The following is a 16,098-nucleotide window of genomic DNA, read 5'->3' as shown; positions in this document are numbered from 1 at the left end:
TTAACTAAGCTGCCACCAACCATTCCCTATAAGAAGTCACACAGACCAGGGATGGATTTTTAACAAATAAAAGAACAAGGTTTATTTAAAACAACACACAGGGAAAATAAAATGATTAGGTGAATAAGATATAGTAACGTGGCTTAGTCTCATTCATACATGCATACAGTTTGGTTCACACAGAACACTCTACTTGAAGCACAGACCCTGAACCTATCAGTTCTGGCTAACCAACAGACACCTGAACCTATCAGGTTGGTACTCTGACACACAGTAGTACCCTGTCTGACACACAGACTCCCACACCAGCTTCTTCTTCCCAGCTGCTGCTTCGTCACATCCCAGCGTCTCAACTTCTCCACACACACATCACATATATATACAGTACAGCCCCTCCTCCTGATGTCCCGCCTTCCACTCCCCATAGGATGGAACTTTCCCTCCAAACCCATGACAGACAGGTAACATCAGTGCTGTATGTAACAGTTACCATTTTGTCCCCCAGCTTATTTAACTTATATGCAGAATACATAATGCAGAAGGCTGGACTGGAGGAATCCCAAGCCGGAATCACGATTGCTGGAAGAAATATCAACAACCTCCGATATGCAGATGATACCACTCTGATGGCAGAGAGTGAGGAGGAATTAAAGAACCTTGTAATGAGAGTGAAAGAGGAGACTGCAAAAAATGGTCTGAAACTCAACATCAAAAAAACTAAGATCATGGCCACTGGTCCCATCACCTCCTGGGAAAGGGGAAGATATGGAGGCAGTGACAGATTTTATTTTCCTGGGCTCCATGATCACTGCAGATGGAGACAGCAGCCACGAAATTAAAAGACGCCTGCTTCTTGGGAGGAAAGCTATGACAAACCTCGAGAGCATCTTAAAAAGCAGAGACATCACCTTGCCAACAAAAGTCTGAATAGTCAAAGCTATGGTTTTTCCTGTCGTGATGTATGGAAGTGTGAGCTGGACCATAAAGAAAGCAGACCGCCGAAGAATTGATGCCTTTGAATTGTGGTGCTGGAGGAGGCTCTTGAGAATCCCCTGGACTGCAAGGAGAACAAACCTATCAATTCTGCAGGAAATCAACCCTGAGTGCTCACTGGAAGGACAGATACTGAAGCTGAGGCTCCAGTACTTTGGCCATCTCATGAGAAGAGAAGACTCCTTGGAAAAAACCTTGATGTTAGGAAAGTGTGATGGCAAGAGGAGAAGGGGACGACCGAGGATGAGATGGCTGGACAATGTCTGCGAAGCAACCAACATGAATTTGACACAACTCCGGGAGGCAGTGGAAGATAGAAGGGCCTGGCGTGCTCTGGTCCATGGGGTCATGAAGAGTCGGACACGACTAAACGACTAAACGACGACAACCATTTTGGACTACAAGTTCATAGGATCCTCTATCTAATGTGCATTACAACACGTATCTCTTCCAAGCACTGGAAAGTTCTTTGCTCATTGTCTGGAGAACTTAGGCAGATTGGACAAACTGAGATAAATGCTTACGTGATCATCATTTACTGTTTGTGAAAATGTCTTTAAATGCAGTTAATATGTGTTTAAATGCAGTTAGTATGTGTTACATGTGTTAATATTTATGATTTCCAGTGTGGTGTAGTGGACAGAGTGACGGATTAGGGACTTTGGAGAACAGGGTTCGAATCCCCACTATGGCTATGGAAACTCAGTGGGGGAGTGAAACTGGTAAAACCACTCCTTGATTATCTCATTTACCTTGAAAGCCTTATTAGGTTTGCTATAAATTGGTTCCAGCCTGACAGCACATTACAGAATCATAGAAAAGTGAAGTTGGAAGGGGCCTACAAGGCTGTCAAGTCCAACCCCCTGCTCAGTACAGGAATACAATCAAAGCAGATCTGCCAGGTGATTATCTAAGTTTTTCTTGTATGCCTCCAGTGTTGGAGTAGTCACATCACACGCATGCATCCCCCCCCCACACAACCTCACATTGTAAAAAATAAAATTGAAACATGTAAGAGGGGAAATGTGAAAAATTAGGAGAAATGGAGGTGAAACAAAGGGATGTGGTGGCGCTGCGGGCTAAACCGCAGAAGCCTGTGCTGCAGGGTCAGAAGACCAGCAGTCGTAAGATCGAATCCACGTGACGGAGTGAGCTCCCGTTGCTTTGTCCCAGCTCCCGCCAACCTAGCGGTTCGAAAGCATGCAAATGCAATTAGATTAATAGGGACCACCTCAGTGGGAAGGTAACAGTGTTCTGTGTCTAAGTCGCACTGGCCATGTGACCACGGAAGATTGTTTTTGGACAAAAATGCTGGCTCTATGGCTTGGAAACGGGGATGAGCACCGGCCCCTAGAGTTGAACACGACTGGACAAAAATTGTCAAGGGGAACCTTACCTATGGAGGTGAAAAGATAAAGCACTGATCCCTCTGGGAGAAAGAAAACACAAGGAGGAAAAAGAGTTCCAACTGTACAGCAATTTTGGAGTAATTTAAAAAAATCAAATAGAACGTGAAGAGATAAAGGCAAGGCCAGAAACATAATAGGCTAAGCCCAATGTTATCTAAGATAAACATACTCAATGAATATGTTAGTTGTGATTAACATATTTGCTTAGTTTCAATGCGTCTACTCTAGGTTGCACATAAATTGATTTAGCTCTAGATTTTTCAATATGTCAATAGCCAGTCATTTAGAAAGAAACTTTTGGACATGATGAACCACTAGGGATGAGCCATGGAAACAAAATATAGCACAGGGAAGTAAAAAAAACAAAACTTTTGAATTAGTCAGAATATGAACAGAAAGAAAGCAGCTAATTAGAAGGGACAAGGTCATAGAGGATGCTAAAGGTTAAAACAAGTTTAAATATAATAGAAAAGAGTAGAAGTAGCCAATAAAAGAAAATATGTGAGTTTCCGGTATGATTTAAGGTACAAACAAAAGAAAATTAAACCAGCAGAAGAGCTAAAATGGGCTAAGGAACACTGTTAAAACAGTACCATAATCAGCAAGTGACAAAAAGAGGTTGGAATAATAAATTCAGTTGAGTTTGGCTTCCCTCATACAAAAGTTTAACTAAGAGTAATTGCTCTAGAAGTTCATGTGACCTTCATAAACATGTTTGAGATGAGGCTGTACATACTTTTTTTAAAAGAATATTATAGGAATATTATGCAACAAAATAACAGGAGTAAAATGATTTCACAAAAAAGGGAAAACAGAAGGATGAAAGATACGGTACTACCTGAGTAAATTCTGTTTTCTGTTGCATGAGGAATCCAGACCAATACAGCTTAAAACCATGTGAAATATTAATAAGAACAGAGGAAAAAAGAAGGGAACAGAAAGATTGGTGCGGTTCCTATTGTTCTTAATTGGTTTTCAAATTGCATTAATTTGTTGTTTGTTGTAATGTGGTAATTGTAAACATCAGAAACTTACTGCCTCTCATGAACACAGAAGGGCAATAATGCAAGCTATCTATCTTGTTCCCTGCATTGACTGGTGAGAGGAAATGATTGTGTGCTCCATCGTATTCAGTGGTCCCCAACCTTGGGCCTCCAGATGTTCTTGGACTTCAACTCCCAGAAATCATGGTCACCAGAGGTGGTTGTGAAGGCTTCTGGGAGGTGTAGTCCAAGAATATCTGGAGGCCCAAGGTTGGGGACCACTGGTATAGATGACACTCAAAAGAGGGCACTCTTTATGTGCTTGTCCTTGTGCATGCAGTTTTCCCCCAATAGGATTTTCACCAAACTTTCTGTTCTGTAACTTATTGTGTGTTTTAACACCATTTGTTCTTTCAGATTACTGTTGTAAGCTGCTTTGAGCTCTTGCCAGGGAGAAAGGCAAGCTAGGAAATAAAAAGATAAGATAAGATATAAGATAAACCATTAACAATGACAAAAAACAACAAGAACAACAAGTCTTCAAGTTCACTCCAATGTCAAGGTTTTCTAGGTACAGTATAGAGTACTCAGAAGTGGTTTACCATCTCCTTCTTCTGGGTATGAGACTGGGTATTTTTCTAGGAGGAATGGTGGGGAACTGAATTCCCAGTCTTTACCTGACCTATCAGCCTACCGTTAATATACCAGAGACACAAAATATAAAACACTGGAAACCCAAAGATTTTAAAACAATGATTTGTGAGATGGCTTTAAATCAAGAGTGCCCTCAACTTCAAAAGGCTGAATGTCTGTTGGAAATGTGAGAAGGAAATTGGTACATACTTTCATATGTGGTGGGAATGTGAAAAAGTACAAAGATTTTGGAAACAAATTTTTAAAGAATTAAATGATATATGTGGAAAAGACATAGAATTGAATCCTGGGATTGCTTTGCTATCAATATTTGAGGATGTGGAATATGATAAGATGATTAAAGAATTGATAACAAATTTATTAACAGCAGCGAGATTAATAATAGCTAGACAATGAAAATCAAAATCTGAATTTCAAATGGATGAATGGTGTAATGAAATATGGAATAGAGCTCTAAATGATAAATTAACTTGTAATATAAAGGTTAAGAAAGGAGAGTTGAAAAAGAATAGTTTTTATGAAATATGGGGCAGATTCTTGGAATATGTATTAACAAGAGGAAAGGGGAAAGCTCCAAATCAAGAATCAATGCAGTTCTGGAGAAGAGAACAATAAAAGAAGAGGAAGAATATAAATGGAAGAAGATTATAGCAAGAGGTCCCATCTACGGTGGTGGGGAACACAGTTATATTGTATTTTGATTTGTGTATTTTATGTTTATGTGTATGTTTTAGATAAATAAATATAAAAATAGAATTGCAAAAAAAAAGGCTGAACAGTAACATAAAATAGTCAACTGTATCAAAGATCGCAATGACCAGATAGGCAGGGTATTAAATAAATAAATAAATAAATAAATAAATAAATAAATAAATAAATAAATAAATAAATAAATAATGAAGCTTGTAATTAAAGAATTACAAGGGCTACTAGTTGTTGTTTTTTAAAAGAGCCATTGCAGAACAATGTTGAAAATGAAATTGAGACTCAAAGGGTCAGAAGCAGAAAACCAATAAAACCGAGTCAAGGAAAACAGACAATCTCATCAACAACTGTTGAGAATGAGATCAAAGAAACCAAATTAATCAATTTACAGCCAGAGAAAGCTGGAATTCAAATTGGTACAAATTTCTTTTTGCAAGAATTGGAAAACCAGCACATTAAAGAAGGAAAGGACTACCCAGATCAAAGAAAGAGATTAAAGATAAAAGATATGGATGAGAGAAGAAGTAACAAGTTTATTTATTTATTATTTATTTTATTTATTTAAGTTGGGCAATGTTTACGGTAAAGTGAAAGAGATTAAGAGGGTGTCTGCACTGGCATATAGGTATGATATATGGATTGCTGATAGCATTGTTTAGATTGGAAAAAAGGGCCTTGACTGTAAATGTTTCTACTCAGAATTATCCATTCATCCCTTTTAAGAGCTGTCATGCACCTTTCTGGCCCAGTGATTGGGCGTGCATTCTTTTTGCCATGTTCATTTAGCTTGTTTCACTGGTATATAGCAGCTTCCAACAATCTCAGCTTCCAACTGCCATTATGGCTGCTGATTCAGAGAGAGAACATGGGAGGGGGGAATGAGATAAAGGAAGCAGGGAAAAATAGAATGTACTGACAGAGGGAAAGCGGAGTGATATAAAAAAATCACTTCCCCTGATTCTCCGCAAATGATCAAGGGAAGCACCTAACCAATAACGTATCAGGCCACAAGGGGTCATTGGGTGTTTAGACAAGAGAACACCAAATGGCACATTGCTCCTACCTCTGACCTCAACAGACCCTTTGTAGCCCGATCTATGTACCCCACATCCAAAACAGCCAGTCTGGACTGGCCCTAAGATTACAAGAACAGTGTTTTATTGTTCCTTACCAGATGTTGAAAGAATTCAGCTCCCATGATCCTCACCCTTGGTTATCCTGGCTTGGAAGCTGTGGTCCAAAATCTGGAGGGCCATCTTTGCCAAACCTTGGTTTGGCTGAAGAAAGAAGGTCAACAAATTCAGTGGCAGAAATTAGAAAAGGAAGGAGTTAGGGCCTCGGTGGGGAGGCGAAAGATTTGTTGAACTGGAAGTAGCCATGGGAGAAATGCCCTGGACCCATTTCAGTCGGGCTTCAGGCTGTGCTATGGTACGGAAACGGCACTGGTCACGTAGACGGATGACCTGTTGAGGGAGGCCGATGGAGGCAATATGTTCTTGTTGGTCCTCCTTGACATCTCAGCCGCCTTCGATACCGTCGACCACGGTATCCTCCTGGGGAGGCTCTCTGAGCTAGGAATTGGTGGCCTGGTGCTTGCCTGGCTCTGATCCTTCTTGGAGGACCATCCCCAGAGAGTACAGCTTGGCGAGAATGTTTCGGTCCCATGGAGTTTCAATTGTGGGGTTTCGCAGGGGTCAATCATCTCTCCTATGCTGTTCAATACCTACATGAGGCAGCTGGGTGGGGTCATCAGGGGTTGTGGGGCATCGTGCCATCAGTATGGTGATGGCACGCAGCTCTACAGCTCCTTTTCACTTACTTCAGTGGATGCTGTTCCATCCCTTCAGCGCTGCCTGGAGACTGTACTGAAATGGATGCAGTTGAATGGGTTGAGGCTGAAACCGGACAAGATGGAGGTCTTGAGGGTGGGTGGTCCCTCCATTAGTGGTTTGGGTGACTCCCTTTCTTTTGGGGGGACGACCCTCACCGCAAAGAGCGAGGTTCACAGCTTGGGAATACATCTGGACCTGGCGCTTACCATGGAAACCCAGGTGGCGTCTGTGGTCCGTTCCACCTATTTTCATCTATGGCGGATTGCTCAGCTGCGTCCATATCTTAGACCATTGTAACTCACTCTACGTGGGGCTGCCTTTGAGATTGATGCGGAAACTTCAAATGGTGCAAAATGTGGCAGCCAGGCTTCTTAGTGGGGTGAGAAAATATCAGCATATCTCTCCCACCCTGGCTGCTTTGCACTGGTTGCCCATTCGTTTCCGCATTGATTTCAAACTATTAATGATGACGTATAAAGCGCTAAATGGTTTGGGACCTCGATACCTGGCAGATCGCCTTCTCCCATCCAGGTCTACCTGAATCACTTGCCAAAGCCAGCAGAGACAGCTGAGGGGCCTAACGCCGAGAGAGGCCCAGAAGGAAAGGATAAGAAACCAGGCCTTGTCGGCAGTGGCCCCTCGGCTATGGAATAGCCTCCCGACGGAAATCCGTCTGGCTCCCTCGCTGGGCGTTTTCAAAAGCCATTTAAAAACCTGGCTCTTTAGGCAGGCCTTCCCTCCAGTCAATTAACTGATTTTCTGTTTCTTTAATTATTCCATCTTGACAATGTATATAGAAATAAATTTGTAGGATTTTATTATGTGTGTTCTAAGATTGTGTTTTATTATTCATGTAAGCCGCTCTGAGTTGACTTTGTCTAGGGGGGCGGGATATAAGTCCAATAAAAGTAAAGTTAAAAAAAAGTAATCTTCTAATCAGAAAGAGGAGACGGTAAAGAGGAATGAATGCCAACATAAATGAAATATTGGACAAAATAGAGTCATTAAGAAATAGGCAACTAAGATTTTAAAGAACACTGAAAAGAGTAGATTGATACAAATGTCAAGCAGGGAAATGTTGGATAAGGGGAGAGACAAGTGCTCTGAAAAAAACAGAACAGGAGTAGGACTAGGATAGCAAGAATTTCTAAGGTAGAAAAATCAAAGAATGAGATTTGTACCAGAAACATCAGAGCATAAATAATGTATGATAGGAGCCAGTCACGTCTAAGGATACTGTAAGTGGGGTGAAGGAAAGTTTAAACTATGGGAGCAGCAGAGGCTGAAGTATGACGAAGTACAGAAGAAACAAGTGGGAAAATTATACGGAAACTGAGGGAGAAAGGATTCTTAATAATAATTAAATCTCTGGATCCCACTGATGCTACGACATCCCGCCTGTGCTGTATGTACCACTGGTTGAGAGGCACTGATGAGAGTGGCCCTTCAGAAATTTAAAGATGACCATAGTATTATGTCTTAATAGTCTCCTCTCCAGGCTAAGCATGCCCAACTCTTTCAACCTTTGTAAGTTACAACTGTAACCATAAAAATATGTGTTAAAGCTCTAATTATATAGATCTGTAATAAAACTGGTGGCAGAAACCAAAGAAATTGATGTGGAGAAGAACAGTTTTATTCGGCATATAATAAATCTACACACAATAGTCACTTACAGAATAATCCAGTGGTGGAATGGCTTGAAGGGGGATGCTATACTAACAACAGCTTATTTTTCCTGAGGAAGTGCTGCTATGAATGAGGAAAGTCAGAAGGGAACAGAGGAAGGAAACGCTGAGGTGAACAATGAACCAAAATTGCCTTTGTGTTTATTTGCCTTCATCTGAAAAAAATGAAAAAGACCTCACAGTAAGCCAGGACAAACATGAATTATGAATGAGTGGGAGGCCGTGGGGCGAGTGGAGGTGAGTGACAGAATGTCTCGGTGACTTCCTTTTCCTGAACAGAAGGTAGCTAAACGTTTGCAGCTTTGAACTATGAGACAGGACATTGACGGCCTGTGTTTGAGAAGGGGCCTAAATGGCTAGAATTAAGAAGTCTTTGTCTACAAGACTCAGTTATACATTAGTCCTTGAAAATGGAATAAAATAAATGGAATAAAACCACTGACATTTCCCCGAAGTTTGGTGTGAGTCCAATCATGTGCAAGCTAGAGCTGTATGTGCAGTAGAGATGCGCATGAATGAAAAAACGAACCAGGAATTTTGTTAAAAATGGCTGGTTTGTTGGTTTGGATTGGTTCGGGTTTGTCAAAACCAATCTGAACCACAAACTTTTTATGATTTAATTATGTAACTTATTCTGTTCCCACCACGGTCCCCACAGCCTGCCTGCACCCCCTTCCCACTGTCCCTGTCATCTCCCTATCTGTTACTGTTGCCTCCTCCTCCTCCTCTTTGTCCTCCACCGCCATCTTGAGACACCACAGGCCTGACTTCCCTTCTGGGAACTGGGCCTGCAGTCTCTGGCCGTGCCCTCACTTATCAGCTAAAGATGGCAGAGTGGGTGGAAGATGAAGAGGTGACAGGATCAGTTAGGGAGGTGGATGGGGGCAGTGGGAAGGGGGTGGGGGCAGGCTGCAGGGCTGCAATTGGGCAACCCAGCTTGGCATAGTGCCAGATAGCAAATGGACAACCCAGATTGGCATCGCAGCAGCAGATCACTCATTTGCCGAAATAGAGGAGGAGGAAGAGGCAACAAGATGAGGTAGGGAGGAGAGGGTGAGGCATGGGGAGGGGGTGGGGGAAGACTGTGGAACTGTGAATGGGCAATTCAGTGCTGAGGGATGTCAAACTGGGTCACTGTGGCACTGGATCACCCATTTGTAGCAATGGAGGAGGAGGCAGCAGGACCAGGTAGGGAGGTGATGGAGGCAATGGGAGGGGGGCAGACTGTGGAGATGGGGGGATTAGTTTCCCCTTCCCCTGGGATGAACCTTAGAAAAACAGTTCATAGTTTCTTTGCTTTGTTAAGTTTGGATGGTTTGTGGTTTGTGGGTATCCAGGAACCATGGACCACCACAAACTATCATTTTTAGTGGGTCATGCCCATCTCTAACGTGCAGCTATGACTTGCAGATGACACCTCCCAGCACCTCTATCTGAGGCATGTTTCTCCCTCTGCCTAGTGGCAGGAATAGTCCTAGACATGAAAGTAATAGCATCTCCTTGTGGAACCTTAAAGACTGAAAAGTTTTATTATCACTACATGAGAGTGCAGTGATATTATTGTGCAGCAGATTAAATCAACATTTGACAAAGCAATTTAAAAAAGAGGGACAGCCTAAGCCAAAAAACTATAGCTTTGAAGCTAGATTGAATCAGCACCAAATTTGGCACATATGTAGCAAATAATCTTCTCCTGCTCCGTGCCAAGTTGGGTGAAGTTTGGATTAATTATTTTCGAGTTATCATTTTGTAAAAGTAAACTATTTTACCCCCTTGTGCAAAGAGACCTGACCTTAAATGTACCCAGATTTAAAACAGATCAAATAAATTGGAAAGATCAATCTTGCTTGAAAGAGAATGGTTGTCTCACCCACTTTTTATTATTATTATTTAGAAGGAATCCAGGCTGCAGAGGCTAAGCTACTGATCCTGGAAAAAAAAGACCTTTCAAATGGGTAAAACAGTAATTTTTTAATAAACTGAGCATACGTAGAACAGGTTTACCAACAAGGGTGATCCAAAGTAGATGTATTGTTGCACCTTCTTAGGCTGGGAAGGGAGATATCTGGAAAGCAATGAAAGATGACAGAAACAGTCAAAAGGCAGGATTGCTTTGAAGAGTTAAAAACAGTCTTGCTTTTAAAAAAAGTAATGCAGTGACAATCCTTCAAGAACTGGCATTTTGGCATGTATCTCCAGGGAATTAACGTACAATTTTGTAAACTAGCCCTGTCAATTGCTTTGTTTTGGGGTGAGAAGTGGTTAATTGATGGAAAAAAGGAGTCAGCTTATCCCTTGCTTGGTATCATTCTTTGAATGATAGTGAACACAAAAAAGTATCCTGTGTAGACCATCTTGACTGTTGTCAACATTCAGGCTGCCTTTGCCGTTTTTCCTGCTGACAAAATCCGGCACGATATTGTGCAGTAAAACTGAGACATTTCCTGATGTTTTGAACTCTGGATACAGAAGCACAATATCCCACATTCATCCATTGGAGGTTTTTTTTAAGAGTTGCATTTCCATAAACCGCTGTGCACTGCAGCCCACTTCTTCAAATGCATCTGATCAAGTGGGCTGCGGTTCACGGAGGCAAATACCCAGTAAAATTGGATATTCTTGTAATTGGCATGTGATGGTTGCTCTTGTCGAGACAGTGCTCTGACCCCCCCCCCGGCCTTTGGGCTGCCCATTTCCTTACCTTTCTCATTTCTATGATATGCATTGTGTGAAAAGAAATACCCTAGAGCAGGGGTTTTAAACTCAATTTACCTGGGGGCCGCTAGAGGCAGAGGCTGGGTGAGGCTGGGCCGCATCAGATTTTCTGCCAAGCGGAGCAAGAGCCCGAGGAAGCCGCCCAGGAGTTTCCTTAGCCGGCAGACAGGTGGTCTGGCTGGCAGGCTGCAGTTCTGGATGGAGGGTGCAAGAGGTGCTGTCTTGGGAGAGAGCCGGCGAGCGAGGAAAGGCTTTTTCTTTTTTTACTCTTGACAGCAGAGGATGTGTGGGCGCTTTGGGGGGGCAGGCAAGGCAAGGGCCACAAACTATCATCTGGGGGCCCGCAAATGGCCCTCAGGCCGCATGTTTGAGACCCCTGCCCTAGGCAGGGCTCATCCCGAAAAGTCTAGGGAAACAAGCTCTAATTCACCTTCCTTGCTGGGAACCCTATCTTGTTTCCTACCTGTACAGCCACAAATACAATATTTTGCAGGTCTTCTTTCTCGTCTGTGAGAACATTCTGTTCTGCCCTATACTTACCACTAGCCAATGTTACAGCTTTCAGTTTGAAGGTCCCTGAGAAGGCAATAGTGTTGCTAAGGGAGATGTAAGCTCCTCTTTGACCTCTTCCAGTCGTTTTGCTTCTTGTTTTCACCATAAAGCACTGAATTCCTTCACTGAATCTGTAAGCTGATTTTTAAAGGATTTTGTGTAGATTTGCATCACTGCCTGTAGAGTGAGATTTCAAATGACGCGATCCTGTCATATTTGTATTCATCTTGCCTTCTCTTTTCTTCCAAAATTCTTTTTGGGTTTCTGCAAGCGGGGGGAGAAGATCCACCGACTATGTTTACACCTGTCAAAGTAAGTGCAACGTGGGAGTAAGAGCCGAGCAAAAAACACCTACTTACTTTCCACAAGAGTAAAAGTGTATTAAAGTGATGAAGATTGAACCACATGTTCCTAGGGGGTGGGCAGAAGGAGGGGGAGGAGAGGGGGAGGGGAATTAATTAATCCGGAGTGGCGGAAAACATGCCTTAATTAAAACTATGAAAATTGTGACTGCCTGAAACAAAGGCAATACTTCTGCTACAAGCAACATCTGATGCACATTTATTAGCATTTCTTGGCTTTCCTTTATGAGTCCCTCTTTAGCCATCACACAAACGACACTGTGCTGTAAACAAACACATGTGGGTATATTTTTATCCTGCCCATGGAGGGCCTTCTAAGCCCAAACACACACATATCGCCTATTAAATTTTATAGCAATTTTTTTTAATAATAATAATCATAGGCGTGCCATGTAGCATTTCATGTTCCACACCACCCTTCATAATGACACTGGAATGAAGGTGGTGGGTCATAAAGGTTTCTTTAATTAAAGCCGTGAATATTCCAAGCAAACTTTGGCAGGCTTTTTATCTGCCTAGTGGAATGCCCCGATTTGTTCGCAGCACTGAATAGCATCAGCCTCCCCATTTTGAAAACACTTGGTAGGAGGTTAGGCACAATTACACTCTCATTACCCATCACGATTAAAGGTGAAGTTCAAACAACTCCCTGCATGGAAATGGAAACTCTGCAATACGGACAGCAAGTTCAGCTAACCCTTTGGATGAACACAGAATTCACCGGGAACCTGGGTAAATTCCTTTTTTTTTTTTTTTGGACTAAAACGACTAGAATCCCCCAGCTAACGTTCCAAGTTCAGCATGATGTGTAAAGGCACTAGGGTGTTTGCAATGGAAACAGCCCAAATCCTGGCGCTTAGAGTAGTAAATTGCGCTAGAGCAGGTCTTTTGAATCAAAGGGGATTTGGTCAGTTCCATTGATTCCAATGGGTTCACACCAGTGGTTCCCAACTTTTTTTCAAATTGCAACCCCCTTTTATAATAGCCATGCAACCTGCAACCCCCCCTGCTACATTTACATAAAATTGTATTTTTTACGGGGGTAAAGCCATCCCAAAAAGCTTCTTTCTCTCCCAAAGGGCCTGCTTCTTGTACATACACATACACACTAAAATCTGGCTCCAAAAGGTCAAGGAAGAAATTATTTAACAAGTGCTATAACACATATCAGGCAACCCACAACCCCTCCAAGAAAACACTTTGTGACACACACCCCTTGGGGGCCCTGACATCCAGGTTGGGAAATACTGGTCTATGTGAACCATGACTTACATTGCCATAGTAACTTGCTGGGTGATAGCCATTTTGTTTTTGTGTTCAGCTCACCTCGCCTGTTTTATGTTTCTTTCTCACTAGGGAGGAGTGGCTAGAGGCTGTATATGAGCTTGGAATGGACTTCATGCCAGAGAGAAGATCCACACTTTTCACCAGCAAATTTTTATGCTCCCTAAATTTAGGCATCCCGGGCCAAAATCCCAGCTACCCAGCCTCTGCTCTGTTTAATGCAAGGGTCAGCTCTGCTGAGAATTCTAATGAAGAGTTCTGTTATGTATGTATTACATTCCTAAGTTTTCCCTGTCAACACTTCATGCTTTATTATGCAAACATTCCTGTGAACATGTGTGAAAAATAGGATCACGCCTGTTCACGCGCTTAGGCCCCCCGCTATTATTTTCATCAATGTTCAGATGTATTTTTTCATTTATATTTATATTGCACATGTGAAATGCAACCATACATCACTGTTTCTTAAACCTGGGCATGAATATCTTATTGTGTGAACTCTGTATTTTGCCTCATATGTCTGAAGAAGTGGAGTTGTCCATAAAAGCTCACATTAAAATATAACAGTCTTTAAGGTGCCAATAGATTTTTGTCTTTTGTCTTTTTAATTATTCTTTTTCTTTGGGTTTTGGCTGATTCATTTATATCCTGCCTTTCCTTCAAGGATACGCACACACTGCTCTCTTCCTTCCCACTTTCTCCTCATAATTAGCTCAAGCTGTGAGAGAGCAACTCAACCAAACTCACCCATTATTTATTGATTTATTGGCTGATGTATTAGCCCACTCTGGGTGGTTTACACTTTTTAAAAAAATCAGGCATAATGGTTATATAACAATTAAAAATCTAAATTACAAGATAACATCATTAATAAACAAAATAACATCAACGTCAACATAAATACAAATTAAAAACAAAAACATGAATTTAACAGGCAAGATGGTGGAGCAAAAATAAACATTGAGGCTGTCACTGTGTTAACCCAATGTAATTTCTGGGAAAGCCTGTCTGAAAAGCCATGTCTTAAGAGGTTGTTGGATGGTTCCCAGTGAAGGGGCCAGGTGGATTTTGGATGGGAGGCTGTTCCAGAGGTGGGAGGTGACTAGTCCCCTGCCAATTTCTAGTCTTCTCTTTCTGGCCCTCTCTTGGTGGAAATAATCTCAACCTGGGAATTGAGTAGGTTGGGCAGATATCATTTGGAGGAGGCATTCTGCCAGGTATTGAGCTCCCAAACCATTTAGGGCTTTGTATATCAAGGTCATCACCTTGAAGCTGGCATGGAAATCAACAGGCAGCCAGTGCAAGGTGACCAGTATAGGGGAGATATGTTGGTATTTCTTCACTCAACAATCTGGTTGCCATATTCTGGACCTGCTGAAGTTTCCATAGCAGCCTCATGAGTAGTCCCACATATTAGATTTCATGACTCAGTGGGGATTAGAACTTGGATTTTCCAAATCCCAATCTAACATTTTAATCATTGCAGCACGCTGGCTCTCCATAATGCCCTGCCATCTTAATGCCATGATGCCTGGGGGATTATGAGCATTGAAGCCCCCCTAAAGAAACTAATTCTAATTTATGGCCAGGACTGCTGGGAGTCGCATTCCAATGACATCTAGAGAACCATATTTGGCCCAATTCTGCTTTATAGACTATACAGTACTCACAATTGCTACAATGATGTATGAATCTTTCAGAACAAGGAGCACAAAAGCAATCCAAAGAGGCTAGTAAAATCTAGTGAGAAAGATAGTGTGTGATGAAAATAAAATGTAAGTTTGGCTGGCACTGAAGCAGATAAAATATACCCCAGGCATCCCGGTTTCAATTTCACAATGGAAGATAAGTCAAAACAAAATGGAATCCATCGTTCAGGCCCACCACAAGCAGAGAGAAGCTGCTGCAAGTTATTTCATGTACAGTTCTTCAGAATTCTTGTAAAAAAATAAATGAAAGATGGCCCACTCCTCAGACCACTAAAATATTAAAAACAGCTTTCCAGTCCGGCTGGACACTTCTTCCTGCTAGGTCTTGTAGGAAATGATTCAGCTTGGGGAGCAAAAGAGAAAGATTAAAAAAAAATCATCTTGACCAGATGTTGCAGCATAAGGATCTAAGTTAAAGTAATATCCCAAGATGAAGATGGCAAACTTGTAGAATCAGCTTAACATTCACGCAATGTTAAGAACAACTCTCTTTCTCTGTGTCTGTGTATAATGGAAAGTGCTTACTATTACCTATAACATGGTTTGAGTCCAGTTTAAAGGACTTTAAACTGGCCCTTAAGATGTTTACAGGAGGCCTTCCTCTCATTCCCACTGCCATCACAGGCATGTTTGATGGGCACATGAGCGAGGGCCTTCTCTGTGGCTTCTCCCCCAGGTTTTGGAATACTCTCCCTCAGGAGGCTAGGTCAGCTCCCTTTATCCTTCTGCTGACAGTTGAAGACCCACCTCTTCAGGCAGGCTTTTAATAACCAAAATTAGAAGCCTGCCTGAAGAGGTGGGTCTTCAACTATTGCTGGAAGGATAAAAGGGAGCAAGCTAACTGAAGCTCTTGAGGGAAAGCATTCCCCAACCTTTTAATGAATCATTTATTGTGGTTTTAATTTTACAGTGGTGCCCCGCTTAACGATTGCCCCACATTACGATGAATCCGCTTTATGACGATCTTTACGACTCCTTTGGGAACCAATTTTCGCTTTACGACGATCAAAACCAGCGGATTGTCAGGTTTTCAAAATGGCCACCGGGTGCTTAAAATGGCTACCCGCTGTGTTTAGGGACAGATTCCTTGCTTTACAGGCACCGAAAATTGCCACCGTATGGAAGACCTTCGCTGGATGGTGAGTTTTTCAGCCCATTGGAACGCGTCGAATGGGTTTCAATGCGTTTCAATGGGGTTTTTATTTTCACTTT

The 16,098-nt window shown here is 42.1% G+C and overlaps 2 long non-coding RNA genes across 2 annotated transcripts; one reads left to right on the top strand and one right to left on the bottom strand.

Moving 5' to 3' along the window:
* Positions 1-1,055: 1,055 nt before the first annotated feature.
* Positions 1,056-5,233, top strand: LOC144588766 (uncharacterized). The gene is made up of 2 exons (XR_013544455.1): positions 1,056-2,041; positions 2,398-5,233. It is a non-coding gene; the product is annotated as an uncharacterized LOC144588766 (long non-coding RNA).
* On the bottom strand, positions 4,713-11,829 carry LOC144588765 (uncharacterized). The gene is made up of 2 exons (XR_013544454.1): positions 11,520-11,829; positions 4,713-10,329 (listed from the first exon to the last, which is right to left on the bottom strand). It is a non-coding gene; the product is annotated as an uncharacterized LOC144588765 (long non-coding RNA).
* Positions 11,830-16,098: the final 4,269 nt, after the last annotated feature.

This window comes from Pogona vitticeps, chromosome 4 (assembly GCF_051106095.1).
Source record: "Pogona vitticeps strain Pit_001003342236 chromosome 4, PviZW2.1, whole genome shotgun sequence".
NCBI classification, from domain to species: Eukaryota; Metazoa; Chordata; class Lepidosauria; order Squamata; family Agamidae; genus Pogona; species Pogona vitticeps.
Note: the sequence above shows the minus strand (reverse complement) of the source record. Positions and strands in the feature narration are given on the sequence as shown.